Here is a 13577-nt window from a genome sequence, read left to right on the forward strand (position 1 = left end):
TTATCCCCCTACACCTGCAAGTTTATTTCCCTCAACTGCCCATCAAATTTCCTTTTCAAATCAATCATCATCTCCAATTCCACCACACTCATAGACAGTGAGTTCCAGGCCATTCCACTTGTTATGGAAAATAATTTCTTCCTCACATCCACCCCACGCCACCACCTACCCCTGCCTGCATCTCTTGCCCATAACTTTAATTCTGTGTTCTCTATTTCTTGTACCATTAACTAATGGGAATAACCTATCTTTGTCTGCCTTATCTAAACCGGTCATAATCTTATACACATCTATCAAATCTCCCCTCAATCTCCTTTGCTCCAAGGAAAACAACCCCAACTTCTCCAACCTAACCTTGTAGCTAAAATCCTTCATCCCTGGAACCATTTTGGTAAATTTCCTCTGCATCCTCTCAAGGACCCTCACATCTTTCCTAAAATGTGGTCATAAGAGCTGGATGCAATGCTCTAATTGTGGCCTAACTAGAGCTTTTTAAAGGTTCAGCATAACTTCCCTGCTTTTGTACTCAATACCTCTATTTACAAAGTCCACATTCCTATATGCTTTGCTACCTGCTCTCTTAAAATGTCCACCTTCAAAGGTCTATGCACATGAGCCCCCAGGTCCCTCTGTCCCTGTACAATCATTAGAACTTTATTTTAGGCTGCGTTTGCTGACAACACAACCATTAGGAGGCGCTGTACTCACACATGCGTAAATGCAGCCTCATCCACTTAAACGTCACTGCCTGCAACGTTCAGGCAGCTGCCAGGATTAAAGATGGCGCTGCTCAATTTATCACAGAAAAACAACTTCAACTCAAGAATCCCATCAAAGGTTACCATCGCCGGCTCCATCCCACCCCAACAGTCCCCTGCTCCCTCCTGCGCATGCGCCAGTTATATAGTACATAGTCATCTCAATTTACCTAAAGTGAATTACTTTAGGAGCAATGTCTGTCGTTTCATAAGTACATATAACAGCACACAATGGACATGTTTTGGTTGATACTCGGAGAACATGGCACTGTTTAAAGTCTCATCAGAAGGACAGCACCTCTGACAGTGCTGCACACCCGCCGTAATTCAGTGAGATTTCAGTGCCGTCCTGCTCTCCGACTGCTCACTCACCCCGCCCTCCGTCCTGTTCTCCAGCTGCTCACTCCCTCCCCCACAATTCCGCTCTCCGGCCACTCACTCCCCGCTTCCACCCCCCCATCCCGCTCTCCAGCCGCTTGCTCCCAGCTTCCCCCACGCCCCCCATCCCTCCAGACTCTAGATCTAGGCCACAGCGCTTCCCTCCTTTTAGCCACTCGCTCCAACGTTGCCCTGTCACCCCTCGCAGCCTACCTTGCTTCTTCAGGTGGTGCGGTGATGAATGTTGGAGCGAATGGCCAAGAGGAGGGAAGCGTCATGGCCCATGGCCTCGAGTTAGTGTCTGGAGGGATGGGGAGGGGGTGAGAGGAAGCGGGGAGCAAGTGGCCGGAGAGCAGGGATGGGGTGAAGTGAGGAGTGAGTTGCCTGGAGTGAGTGAATGAAGGGCTGGAGAGCGTTTTCCTGCGCATGGGCCAGTTAGTCCTGGCAAGGCAAGAAATAGGCTGCGCATGTGCAGCATTTGAGCGCAGGAGACCGTTTACACATGTGCACAGCTTGGAGTGCTCTGATGATGTCAGCGGGCCGCTGCATTTCAGGAGTCACTTTGTTTATTTTATATTTCCTCTCCCTATCTCTTCTGCTAAAATGCATCACCTCACACTTCTCTGTATTAAATCCATCTGCCATTTATCTGCCCCTCCTACTAGCCTGTCTATTTCCTGTTGCAGTCAATTGGTATCATCCTCATTTTCTGCCACACCTCTAAGTTTGTTATTATCTACAAATTTCATATGGCATAATTATATCCACCTTATCTATCTCCAAAATAGCAGTGACCCCAGCACTGATTCTTGGAAGACCACTGTCTACCATCTCCAGTCTGAAAAACATTTAACACCACTCTGTTTTCTGTCCTGAAGCCATTTTTTTTAAATCCGAGCAGACACTGACCCTCATGTATAAAAGCCTCAGTTTTATTAACCAGCCTTTTATGTGGTAATTTTTCAAACACTTTCTTAAAATCCATTTAGACAAAATCGACTGCATTCCCTTCATCAACTTTCTCTGTTACTTCATCAAAACATTCAATGAGATTAGTCAAGCACAATCTGACTTTTACAGATCCGTGATGGCTCTTCCTCATTAACTGAAACCTTTCTCTGATTTGGTTAATGTCTATTTGTGAATTAAGGGTGGTGGAATTTGTGTTCTCCATATCATTATTAATGCATATTAGGTACAAGTGCACATTCTGCATTACAGGGTTAGAATTAGAAGAGGAAGTAGAGCATGGCTACCCGACCCGAACCCGACGGGTCCTGACGACATGTATCAGGTTCGGATCGGATCGGGTCGTTCTTCCAGGTCCAGCATTCCAGCTCGGATCTGGTCGGTCCAGGACAGATACACTCTATCACCACCTCCGGTACATGGCTCCAATGTTAATGTACTTTTTGTACTTGAAAGACTGTTTAGTTACAGTTTTTCTAAGCTTCTGCAGATAAGCAGCAAAGTGATAAATGGAAGCTAGGTTAATTGATGTTTGGGTTGGGCCAGGCGTAGTAAAAAAATGAAAGGACTCGGGCCGGGTCGGGCTTGGGTCGGATGTGGTTCTGTTGTGCTCGGGTCAGATTTCATTTGCAGATCCGCGCTGGCCTTTAAGAGGAAGCGCCCTCAGATCTTTTGGCCCCTTTTGCTGTTACCACAGAGCCCTCTGATGGTCAATTCTGTAAGTACTAGTGCAGACAGTCTTATTGTGGGTTTGTGTCTGTATCATAATTGTTATTAGAATTGAGCTGCTTTGTTGAACCTTGTCAATTTTTCTGGCAATAGGTTTGTTGTGATCATGTAGTTTGCACTCTTTGAGCATTGCTTTTGTGTTCTTGTTGCGTCAGTTGTTTAGTTACCGAGGATCTTTGCTCCATTTTTAGCTGATGTTCACATCATTGTTATCGACTCTATATTTAATTAGATGCAAATTTGAACAGCTTAATTGTACCAAAAGACCCAAGTTGCATCCAGGCAGAAAGCCGGACACAGGACCTGAATTGAAGCAGAGATGAAGTTGGACACAAGACCTGGTCTTGAAACAAGTTTGGAAGGGGAAATGAGGCCCTCGTTTAAACAGGGATAGAGTGGGACATGAGGCCCAAGTTGAAGCAGTGGTGGAGCTCAACTTGAGCCCTGAGTTGAAATATGAGTAAAAACAGGGATTAAGCAAAATGTCAAGCCGAGGTTGCAATTGGGCTGTAGTGGGATGAGGCCTGTGTTCAAGCAGGAATGAAGCATGTAATGAGGCTTAAGCTGAAGCAAGAATCGCGATTAATATATGAGTCTGGGTTGCAGCCAGATACAAGCCCTGTGTTGAGACAGGAATGGACTGGAAAATGAGTTATGGATCAAGCGAGCTTAACTGAAGCATGGAAGGAGCAGGATACAAGTCCCAAGTTGAAGCAGGGATGCAATGTGTCATGAGGGCTGAGTTAAAACGAGGAACCAAGAAGTAAAGCCTGAGTGAGGCAAAGATGCAGCTTGACATAAGGCTTAAGTTGGAACTGTATTAAAGCAGGATATGACGTCTGAGCTGCAGCATGTTTGGAATGGGACAAGAGCTTTGAATTGATCCAAGAATGGAGCTGGACACACTTCCTGAGTTGATGTAATTAGGGGCTAGACACAGGGCTTGAGTTAACTTAGCTATGGAGTGGAACAATGTGATCTGAGTTAATGCAATGATCGAGTGGAATATGAAGCTGGATTTAAAGCAGGAGATGTTTGGCTGCTGTTATTTAGCAACCAAGAACAGCAAGTATTTTGACATTCTGTGGCCAAAGCCCTTCAATTAGCCAAGCCACACCATAGTACATAACCAACTGTTTATAGTGTTGGTTGTCAGAGACTTGAATGAGGTACAGTTCCTGATAGTGTGCTATATCATTCACATCTCCAACAAGATCATAAAACTCAGAGAGGCACGAGGGAAAAACATCATTTATAATCAGATTAATAACAAAAAAGGTGAAGGTTTGGGGAGAAGAAAAAACAAATAAATAAAGAAGTTGTATTTTAAGCAAATACTGTAAATCCATCCTGGACGTAGAGCAAAGGAAAATTGAAGAAAATTACTTTTTATTGAACAAAAACAGGATGAGTTGAAGTTTATATTCCACTCAGAATTAGATGGTTTTAGCAAGAATATCTTAATTTAACTGGAACATGTTGAGGACCCAGCACTCACCGTAACAAGAGTCTTTCTACCTTGATTGACAGCTTTTTTCTTATTCATTCATGTGGGCATCACTAGAAAGGCATTTATTGCCTATCCTGAATTGGCGTTGAGAAGGTGGTAATGAGCTACTTTCCAGAACCCCTGCAGTCCATGTAGTGTAGGTACATTCACAGTTCCGTGAGGGAGGGAGTTCCAGGATTTTGACCGAGCGACAGCGAAGGAACCAAGTCAGGATGCGTATTTGACTTGGAGGGGAACTTGCAGGTGGTGGTGTACCCTTGCAACTGCTGTCCTTGTTCTTCTACAGGGTAGAGGATTTGGAAGATGCTGTCGAAGGAGCCTTGGCAGGTTGCTGCAGTGCATCTTGTAGATGGTACACACTGCTGTCATTGTGTGACGGTGATGGAAGGAGTGAATGTTTAAGGTAACGAATGAGGTGCTGATCAAGTGGGCTGCTTTTTGTAGGATTGGAATTCCTCCCCCCGCCCCCCCCAACTGGACTTCAAAACTGGACTTTGTGGAATATGGGGAAGGAACCCCAACCCCCATGGACAATGGTACTGTGAATGAGAGCCAAACCTCAACACAAAGCACACAGAGGCAGGCTGCATTCCGATGGGTCAATTTCAAACGTTCCAACATCATAGCAGAACTGATACTGTTAAAGGACTGAAATTTGGGACATTATCATAACAGTAACACAGGATAACTGCCATCATGTTAAGTAATTGGGGAGGCCATTGTTACAACTAACTGGCCCCAGATCACAGCATTCACTCCTGTTAAGACAGGAGAGAAACCTTTGTTGTGTATATCAGCTCTGGAGCCTGGTGGAGTTCATTGTTCTCGGGCATGAAAATAACATCAGCACCAAATGTATCTGTCTGGACCAGGCAGGTAACAGAGGAAAGAGATTCAAAGGTGCTAAGTGCTGACCATCCAGCAGGATGGCTTCAGGAGATGTGTTTATGATATTTCGATAAGGATCATCATTAAAAGGACAAGATCGAAGGGTTTGGCATGGCAGTTATGTGAAGAAGGACAGAGACTGGTCATCTCAGGTGCAGGCCGACAATCAACATTGGTAATGACCAGCCGTGTGGGTGATTGTAAGTTTTTCAGTCAAATCTTGAAGGGGTTTGTTCTGTGGAGGCTGTCGTCGGAAGAAGGGTCAAAGTTGGTCATCTTAACTCAGGACCTACATCAACACTGGGACCGACCGGCCGTGTGGGTGATTGTAATTGTTTTCAGCCAAATCGTAGTGATCTTGGTCTGAGGGATTGGGACAAAAGCCTAGTGTTTTTGCCTGTATTTGTGGTTCAGCCAAATCCTAGTGATCTTGGTCTGAGGGTTTTGGGACAAAGGCATAGTGTTTTTGCCTGAAATTTGTAAGTTTGAGCCAAGTCGCAGTGACTTTGTTTTGGGTAACTGGGAAGAGTGGTCAAATCGCTGAAGGGTTCAGCTGGAAATTGGGGTGTCAATTTTAAGTTACTGCTGGAGGCTTTGTATTGAGGACAATTTTGTTTTATTTCTGTTTCAACTAACCATAGAGGTGTCTGTATTAGAGATATTATTAGATTCAATAAAACAACAACTCATGGTTAAGCCAAACCCTCTGTCGTGTGCAATTTTGTTCTTGTAATTGCTAAAGTCCAAGAACTGTAGTAAGGGAATGGAACCCCTTACATTTATCTTGGATGGTGTCGAGCTTTGAGGGTTGGAACTGTACTCATCCAGGCAAGTGGGAAGTATTCCATCACACTCCTAACTTGTGACTTGTAAATGCTGGGCAGGCTTTGGTGAGACAGGAGGTGAGTTACTCTCTGCAAAATTCCCAGTCTATGACCTGCGTTTATATTCACAGTATTTATGTGGCTGAACCAGTTCAATCTCAGGTCAATGGGAACCCCCAAAATGTTGTTGGTGGGGTTATGGTTATGCTGTTGAATATCAAGGGGAGATGGTTTGATTCTGTCTTGTTGGAGATAATCATTACCTCACTCTTGTGTGGCATAGATGTCACTTGCCACTTCTCAGTCCAAGCCTGAATGATGTCTAGGTTTTTCTGCATGCGAGCTTGGACTGCTTCATTATCTGAGGAGTCTCATCAGTGAACATCCCCACTTCTGACCTTATGATGAAAGAAAGGTCAGTGATGAAGCAGCTGAAGATGGTTGGGCCGAGGAAACTACCCTGCAGAACTACTGCAGCAATGTCCTGGGGTTGAGATGGTTAACCTCCATGAACCACAACCATCTTCCTTTTGCTAGGTATGTCTCAAACCAGTGGAGAATCTTTCCCCCTAATTCCCATTGACTTCAATGTTGCGAGGGTACCCTGATGCCAAACACGGGCAAATGTTGGCTTGATATCAAGGGCAGCCACTCTCACCTCACCTTTTAAACTCAGCTTTTTTTTTGTCCATGTTTGGACCAAGGCTGTAATATGGTCTGGAGAGAGTGGTCCTGGCATAAACTAAACTGAGCAGCGGTGAGCAGCTTAATGGAAAGTCCCGCTTAATAGCACTGGTGATGACATCTTCCATCACTTTGCTGATGATTGAGAGCAGACTGATGGGGCAGTAATTAGCCGGATTGTATTTGTCCTGCTTTTTGTGAACAGAACATATCTGGGCCGTTTACCACATTGTCTGGCGGATGCCAGTGGAAACACTCCAATGCTTAAGTATAATGCAGCCCAAGTTAATTCTAGGCATCCAATCTATGTACATGAAACTGAGCATCTTTCCATTACATGTCCAGGTCATGTACTGATGTTGCCATGGATATCAGAAATCAAGAGATGAAAACAGATTTCTCTAGCAGTGGATATGAATAACTATCTTGCTAACAGAATTACACTGAGGACAATTTGCTATTTTACAGTTCTGGCAGCGTTCTACACAGACTTCTTGATTGGAGGAATCTTATAGGAACAGGTGTCAGCCATTCAGGGTGAAAATAACATTCTTGAGTATAGATTGTTTATAAAGTCAGCAGAATTTAAAACTTCTATTAAGAGTTTATCATATACAGGAAGGAGATTCAACCGTTTAAATTGTTCCCTTATTCAGCGTAAGAGTAATTGTCATTGCATTCATAATAATCACAGAATTGTTACAGTGTAGAAGGAGGCCATTCAGCCCATCGTGTCCACACTAGTTCTCTGAAAGAGCAATTCCCTCAGTTCCATTCCCCCACCTTCTCCCCATAACCCTGCACATTCTTCCTTGTCATACAACAGTCAAATTCCCTTTTGAATGCTTCAATTAAATTTGCCTCCACCACACCCTCAGGCAGCGCATTCTAGATCTTAACCATTCGCTGTGTGAAAAAGTTTTTCCTCATGTCACTTCTGCTTCTCTTACCAATTACTTTAAATCGGTGCCCTCTCGTTCTCGATCCTTTCATGAATAGGAACAGATTCTATCTACTCTGTCCGGGACCCTCATGAATTTGAATATCTCTATCAAATCACCTCTCAGCCTTCTCTTCTCCAAGGAAAATTCTCCAAATTCTCCAATCTACCTTCATAACTGAAGATCCTCATCCCTGGAACCATTCTCGTGAATCTTTTCTGTACTCTCTCCAATGCCCTCACGTCTTTCCTAAAGTAGAGTGCCCAGGACTGGATGCAATACTCCAGCTGAGGCAGAACTAGTGTCTTTTACAAGTTCAACAGAAGTTCCCTGCTCTTGTACTCTGCCCCTATTAATAAAGTCCAGGATACTGTATGCTTCAATATCTGCTCTCTCAACCTATCCTGCCACCTTCAATGATTTATGCACATATACACCTAGGACCCTCTGCTCCTGCACCCCCTTTAGAATTGTACCCTTTATTCTATATTGTCTCTCCATGTTCTTCCTACCAAAATGATTCACTTCACATTTCTCTGCATTGACCTTCATCTGCCAACTGTCTGCCCGTTCCACCAACTTGTCTATGTCCTTTTGCAGTTCTACACTATCCTCCTCACAGTTCACAATGTTTCCAAGTTTTGTATCATCTGCAAACTTTGAGATTGTGCCCTGTACCAAGGTCAAGGTCATTAATATATATCAGGATAAACAAGGATCCTAACACTGACCCCTGGGGAACTCACTACAAACCTTCCTCCAGCCTCAAAAAAACATCCGTTAACCATAAAGTCACAGAGTCAGAGTGTTATACGGCACAGAAACAGGCCCTTCGGCCCATCGTGTCTGTGCCGGCCATCAAGCACCTACCCGTTCTAATCCTATTTTCCAGCACTTGGCCTGTAGCCTTGTACGCTATGGCATTTCAAGTGCTCATCTAAATACTTCTTAAATGTTATGAGGGTTCCTGCCTCGACCACCTCTTCAGGCAGTGCATTCCAGATTCGAACCATCCTCTGGGTGAAAATTTTTTTCCTCAAATGCCCTATAAACCTCCTGCCCCTTACCTTAAATTTATGCCCCCTTGTTATTGGCCCCTCCGTTAAGGGAAAAAGTTTCTTCCTTTCTAACCTATCAATGCCCCTCATAATTTTGTATTCCTCAATCATATCTCCCCTCAGCCTTCTCTGTTCTAAGGAAAACAACCCTAGCTTTTTCAGTCTCTCTTCATAGCTGAAATGCTCCAGCCCAGGCAACATCCTGTTGAATCTCCTCTGCACCCTCTCCAGTGCAATCACATCCTTCCTATAGTGTGGTGCCCAGAAATGTACACAGTACTCCAGCTGTGGCCTAACTAGGATTTTATACAGCTCCATCATAACCTCCCTGCTCTTATATTTCTATGCCTTGGCTAATAAAGGCAAATATCCCATATGCCTTCCTAACCACCTTATCTACCTGTGCTGCTGCCTTCCGTGATCTATGGACAAGTACACCAAGGTCCCTCTGACCCTCTGTACTTCCTAGGTTCCTACCATCCATTGTATATTCCCTTGCCTTGTTAGTCCTCCCAAAATGCATCACTTCACACTTCTCAGGATTAAATTCCATTTGCCACAGCTCCACCCATCATACCAGCCCATCTATATCATCCTGTAATCTAAAGCTTTCCTCCTCATTATTTACGACACCACCAATTTTCGTGTCATCTGCGAACTTACTGATCATACCTCCTGTATTCACATCTAACTCATTAATGTACACTACAAATAACAAGGGACCCAGCACAAATCCCTGCAGTACACCACTGGTCACAGGCTTCCACTTACAAAAACAACCCTCGACCATTACCCTCTGCCTCCTGCCACTAAGTCAATTTTGGATCCAATTTGCCAAATTGCCCTGGATCCCATGGGCTCTTACCTTCTTAACCAATCTCCCATGCGGGGCCTTATCAAAAGATTTACTGAAGTCCATATAGACTACATCAACTGCTTTACCCTCATCTACACATCTAGTCACCTCCTCGAAAAATTCAATCAAGTTAGTTAGACAGGATCTCCCCCTGACAAAGCCATGCTGACTATCCCTAATTAATCCCTGCCTCTCCAAGTGGTAATTAGTCCTGTCCCTCAGAATTTTTTCCAATAGTTTCCCAACCACTGATGTTAGACTCAGTGGCCTGTAATTACCTGGTTTATCCCTGATACCCTTCTTGAATAATGGTACCATATACGCTGTTCTCCAATCCTCTGGTACCTCTCCTGTGGCCAGAGAGGATTTGAAAATTTGTGTCAGAGCCCCTGCAATCTCCTCCCTTGCCTCACATAACAGCCTGGGATACATCTCATCTGGGCCTGGGGATTTATCCACTTTTAAGTCCACTAAAACAGCTAATACTTCCTCCCTTTCAATGCTAATATGTTCGAGGATATCACAATCCCCCTAGCTGATCTCTACACCTACATCGTCCTTCTCCATAGTGAACACAGATGAAAAGTAATAATTTAAAACCTCACTTATGTCCTCCAGCTCCACAGACAGATTGCCACTTTGGTCCCTAACGGGCCCTACTCTTTCCCTGGTTATCCTCTTGCCCTTAATATACTTGTAAAACGCCTTAGGATTTTCCTTTATCTTGCCCGCCAGTGTTTTTTCCTGTCCCCTCTTCACTCTCCGAATTACTTTTTTAAGTACCCCTCTCTACTTTCGAGACTCCTCCAATGCCTCCGCTGTTTTCAGCGCTCTGAATCTGCCATAAGCCTCCTTTTTTTTCCTGATCCAATACTCTATATCCCTTGACATACAGGGTTCCCTGGACTTGTTGGTCTTACCCTTCACCTTCACAGGTACATGTTGGCTCTGAACTCTCACTATTTCCTCTTTGAATGACTCCCACTGGTCTGATGTAGACTTTCCGACAAGTAGCTGCTCCCAGTCCCTTGAAGGTCGATGCCAGTGGAGCCATTATCCACCCTCCTTCCAGCTTCGCTATCGGGAGAAGTCGAGGCTTCTTGTTCTACGCTGGGCAGCCCAGAGTTTGCCGCACCTGTGGCAAATCTGGTCATGTGGCAGCAAACTGCAGCATGGTTGTTTGCAAGAACTGCAAGGAGGAAGGCCATCAGACCAAGGACTGTAAGCAGACTAAGTGTTGCAACTTGTGCGGTGCGGCAGGCCATCTCTACAAAACCTGCCCCAAACGCTGCCTCAGTTATGCTCAGGCGGCAAGGTCCAAGGAAAGACCAGGAGAAGGTTCGATGAAGGCATCCAGTGCTGGAAAGAAGACAAGCAACCTTCCCCGCAGTGAGGAACTTCTCCCTGAGAAGGAGAAGAAAGGGGAGGCAGCTGAAACCAGCGACCCAGCACCTACCCTGCGCCCGGAAACCCCTCCTCCACAGCCAGAATCAATGGAGGAGGAGGCAGCAGATGGACAAACCGATCAGTGGCAAGTGGTACAAAGGAAAACCACAAAGAAAAGACCTCCAAAAGCGGAACAGGCCACCACCCAAACCAGTGGCAAGAGGAGGCTTCCTTCTGAAACAGACTACAGCAGCTCCTCTTCACTGGACGGGGAAATGCTGGAACAACGGCCCCTTCAAAAGAGGTGGCAGAACTCCAAGGAGCTGGAAGATAAAGCCCCCAGCCCCCAGGCACTGGAAGCTGTGATGGGCCCGGCGTGCCCCAACCCTAAAGCGCTACACCAAACGACATGGCCAGCGCATCCCAGCTCCGGGACACCTAGAGCAAAGACACGTCTGGCGCACCTCAGCTCCGGGAAGCCGGGAGCAGTGATGTTTTTGAGGAGGAACAGAGGGAAGCAGCAGAGGACAACCCAATCCTTGCTGCCTACAAGACCCGCCCCGAAGTCACCACAGCGGAACAAACCCTGCATGAAAAACCAGGAGGGGTTTCTGAGCCCAACTAATGTGAAACAGCTTGCGTACACTATGGGTTTGCAGGAACATCCCAAAGGACTGGGACTAGCAAGGACAAATGGTATGGGAAGCAACAACTAACTTTAAAAAAATGGGTGTAAGGATTGCTTCCATTAATGTGCGTAGCATTAAATCCACTGCCCGATGTGTTTCAACTTTGGATTACCTCGCCAAGGCCAAAGCTGACCTACTGTTTCTGCAGGAGTGTGGAATACCACACCTCAGCACCTACAGGCAGTGGTCGCGATGGTGGTCCCACGGGCCATTGATCTGGTCAGGGGGTAATGATTGCCATTCCTCCGGCCTGGGTATTCTGCTGCGGGGAGGTAACTTCACCATCTCCGAAGTTAAGGAGGTGGTGGGCGGTCGCCTCCTCGTAGCAGATGTAATGTACAACAATGCTCCGCTCCGGTTGATCAACATGTACGCCCCGGTACAACGCAGCGAGCGGCTGACCGTCGTCCCGCAGCTCCCACTGCTGCTGGTGACGTCCAGGCCGGTCATTCTAGGCGGTGACTTCAACTGCATCATCGATGCAGCTGGACGATCTGGCAGAGACGACAGCAAACTGGACGCTACGTCCAGATTCCTTATAGAAACAGTTAAAGATATCAAACTGCACGACATCATCAGCAAACCTGCAGACGGAGCGCAGTGTAGATACAGCTGGTCAAGCTCGGACGGGTCTGCCCGGTCCAGGATTGACTTCCTGTTTGTGTCCCGTGCTGTCACGGTCGGATCCACCGACGTCAAGCCGGCGTTCTTCTCCGACCACTGCCTCTTACTGGCCGACTGTCACTTACAGGACGACCAGCGGGTTGGCAGAGGAACGTGGAAGCTCAATGCTACACTGCTGACCCCAGAGAACGTTGAGGAACTCAAAAGGGATTACAAAGGTTGGAGGACCGTGAAATCCCTCTTTGAGTCTCCAGTTCACTGGTGGGAAGCGATCAAGGAGAACATCAAGAGGTTCTTCATCCACAAAGGTGTTCAGAGGGCAAGAGAGACAGAGGGAAATGTCCCGACTCCAGAAAAGTATGCAAAATCTGCTCTGGCTGCAGTCAATGGGGGTCGAGGTCAAGGAGGACCTCCAAGAGGTGAAGAGCCAGCAGGCCTCGCTCTTTGCCAAGGAGGCCTCCAAGATCATCCTCCGGTCCAGAGTCCGCTCCATCGAGCAGGATGAGACGTGCTCGCGTTACTTCTTCCAAAAGGTACACAGAGAGAGCTCTGTTATCAGCAGTCTGAAGGAAGAGGATGGCTCGGTAACGTCTTCGCAGTCCGACATACAAAGGATCAGCAAATCCTTTTATGCTGGGCTGTATGACGCGAAGCCCACAGACAGCAGAGCCTCCTGGTCCTTCCTGTCATCTATCACAGAGGTCTTAGATGACAGCACGAGAGAGAGACTGGACAAGCCGCTAACTCTGGATGAGCTGACAAAGGCCGTCGAGTCCTTCGAGACAAGTAAAACTCCCGGAAGCGACGGCTTACCGGTCGAGTTGTATTCGGCCCTGTGGGACTGGGTCGGCCCGGACCTGCTGGAAGTATACGAGAGTATGGTCCTGGCCGGCAGCATGTCAGAATCCATGAGGAAAGGCATCATCACCCTCATCTACAAGCAGAAGGGGGAAATCAGAAATTGGCGACCCATCTCACTGCTTAATGTTGACTACAAGATTCTGTCCAAAGTCATAGCCAGTCGAGTCAAGTCTGCTCTGGAGTTGGTGATCCACCCTGATCAGGCCTGTACTGTACCCAGCAGGAAGATCTCTGATAGCCCCGCGCTACTCAGGGATACGATCGCCTACGTACGGGACAGGAGGATGGACAGCTGCCTCATCAGCCTGGACCAGGAGAAGGCTTTTGACAGGATATCGCACACCGACATGATGGACGTGCTTACCAAAATGGGGTTTGGGGAGGGAATCTGCAATTGGATCAAACTGCTCTACACAAACATC

The sequence above is a fragment of the Heterodontus francisci genome, chromosome 11, assembly GCF_036365525.1.
Source record: "Heterodontus francisci isolate sHetFra1 chromosome 11, sHetFra1.hap1, whole genome shotgun sequence".
Classification (NCBI taxonomy): domain Eukaryota; kingdom Metazoa; phylum Chordata; class Chondrichthyes; order Heterodontiformes; family Heterodontidae; genus Heterodontus; species Heterodontus francisci.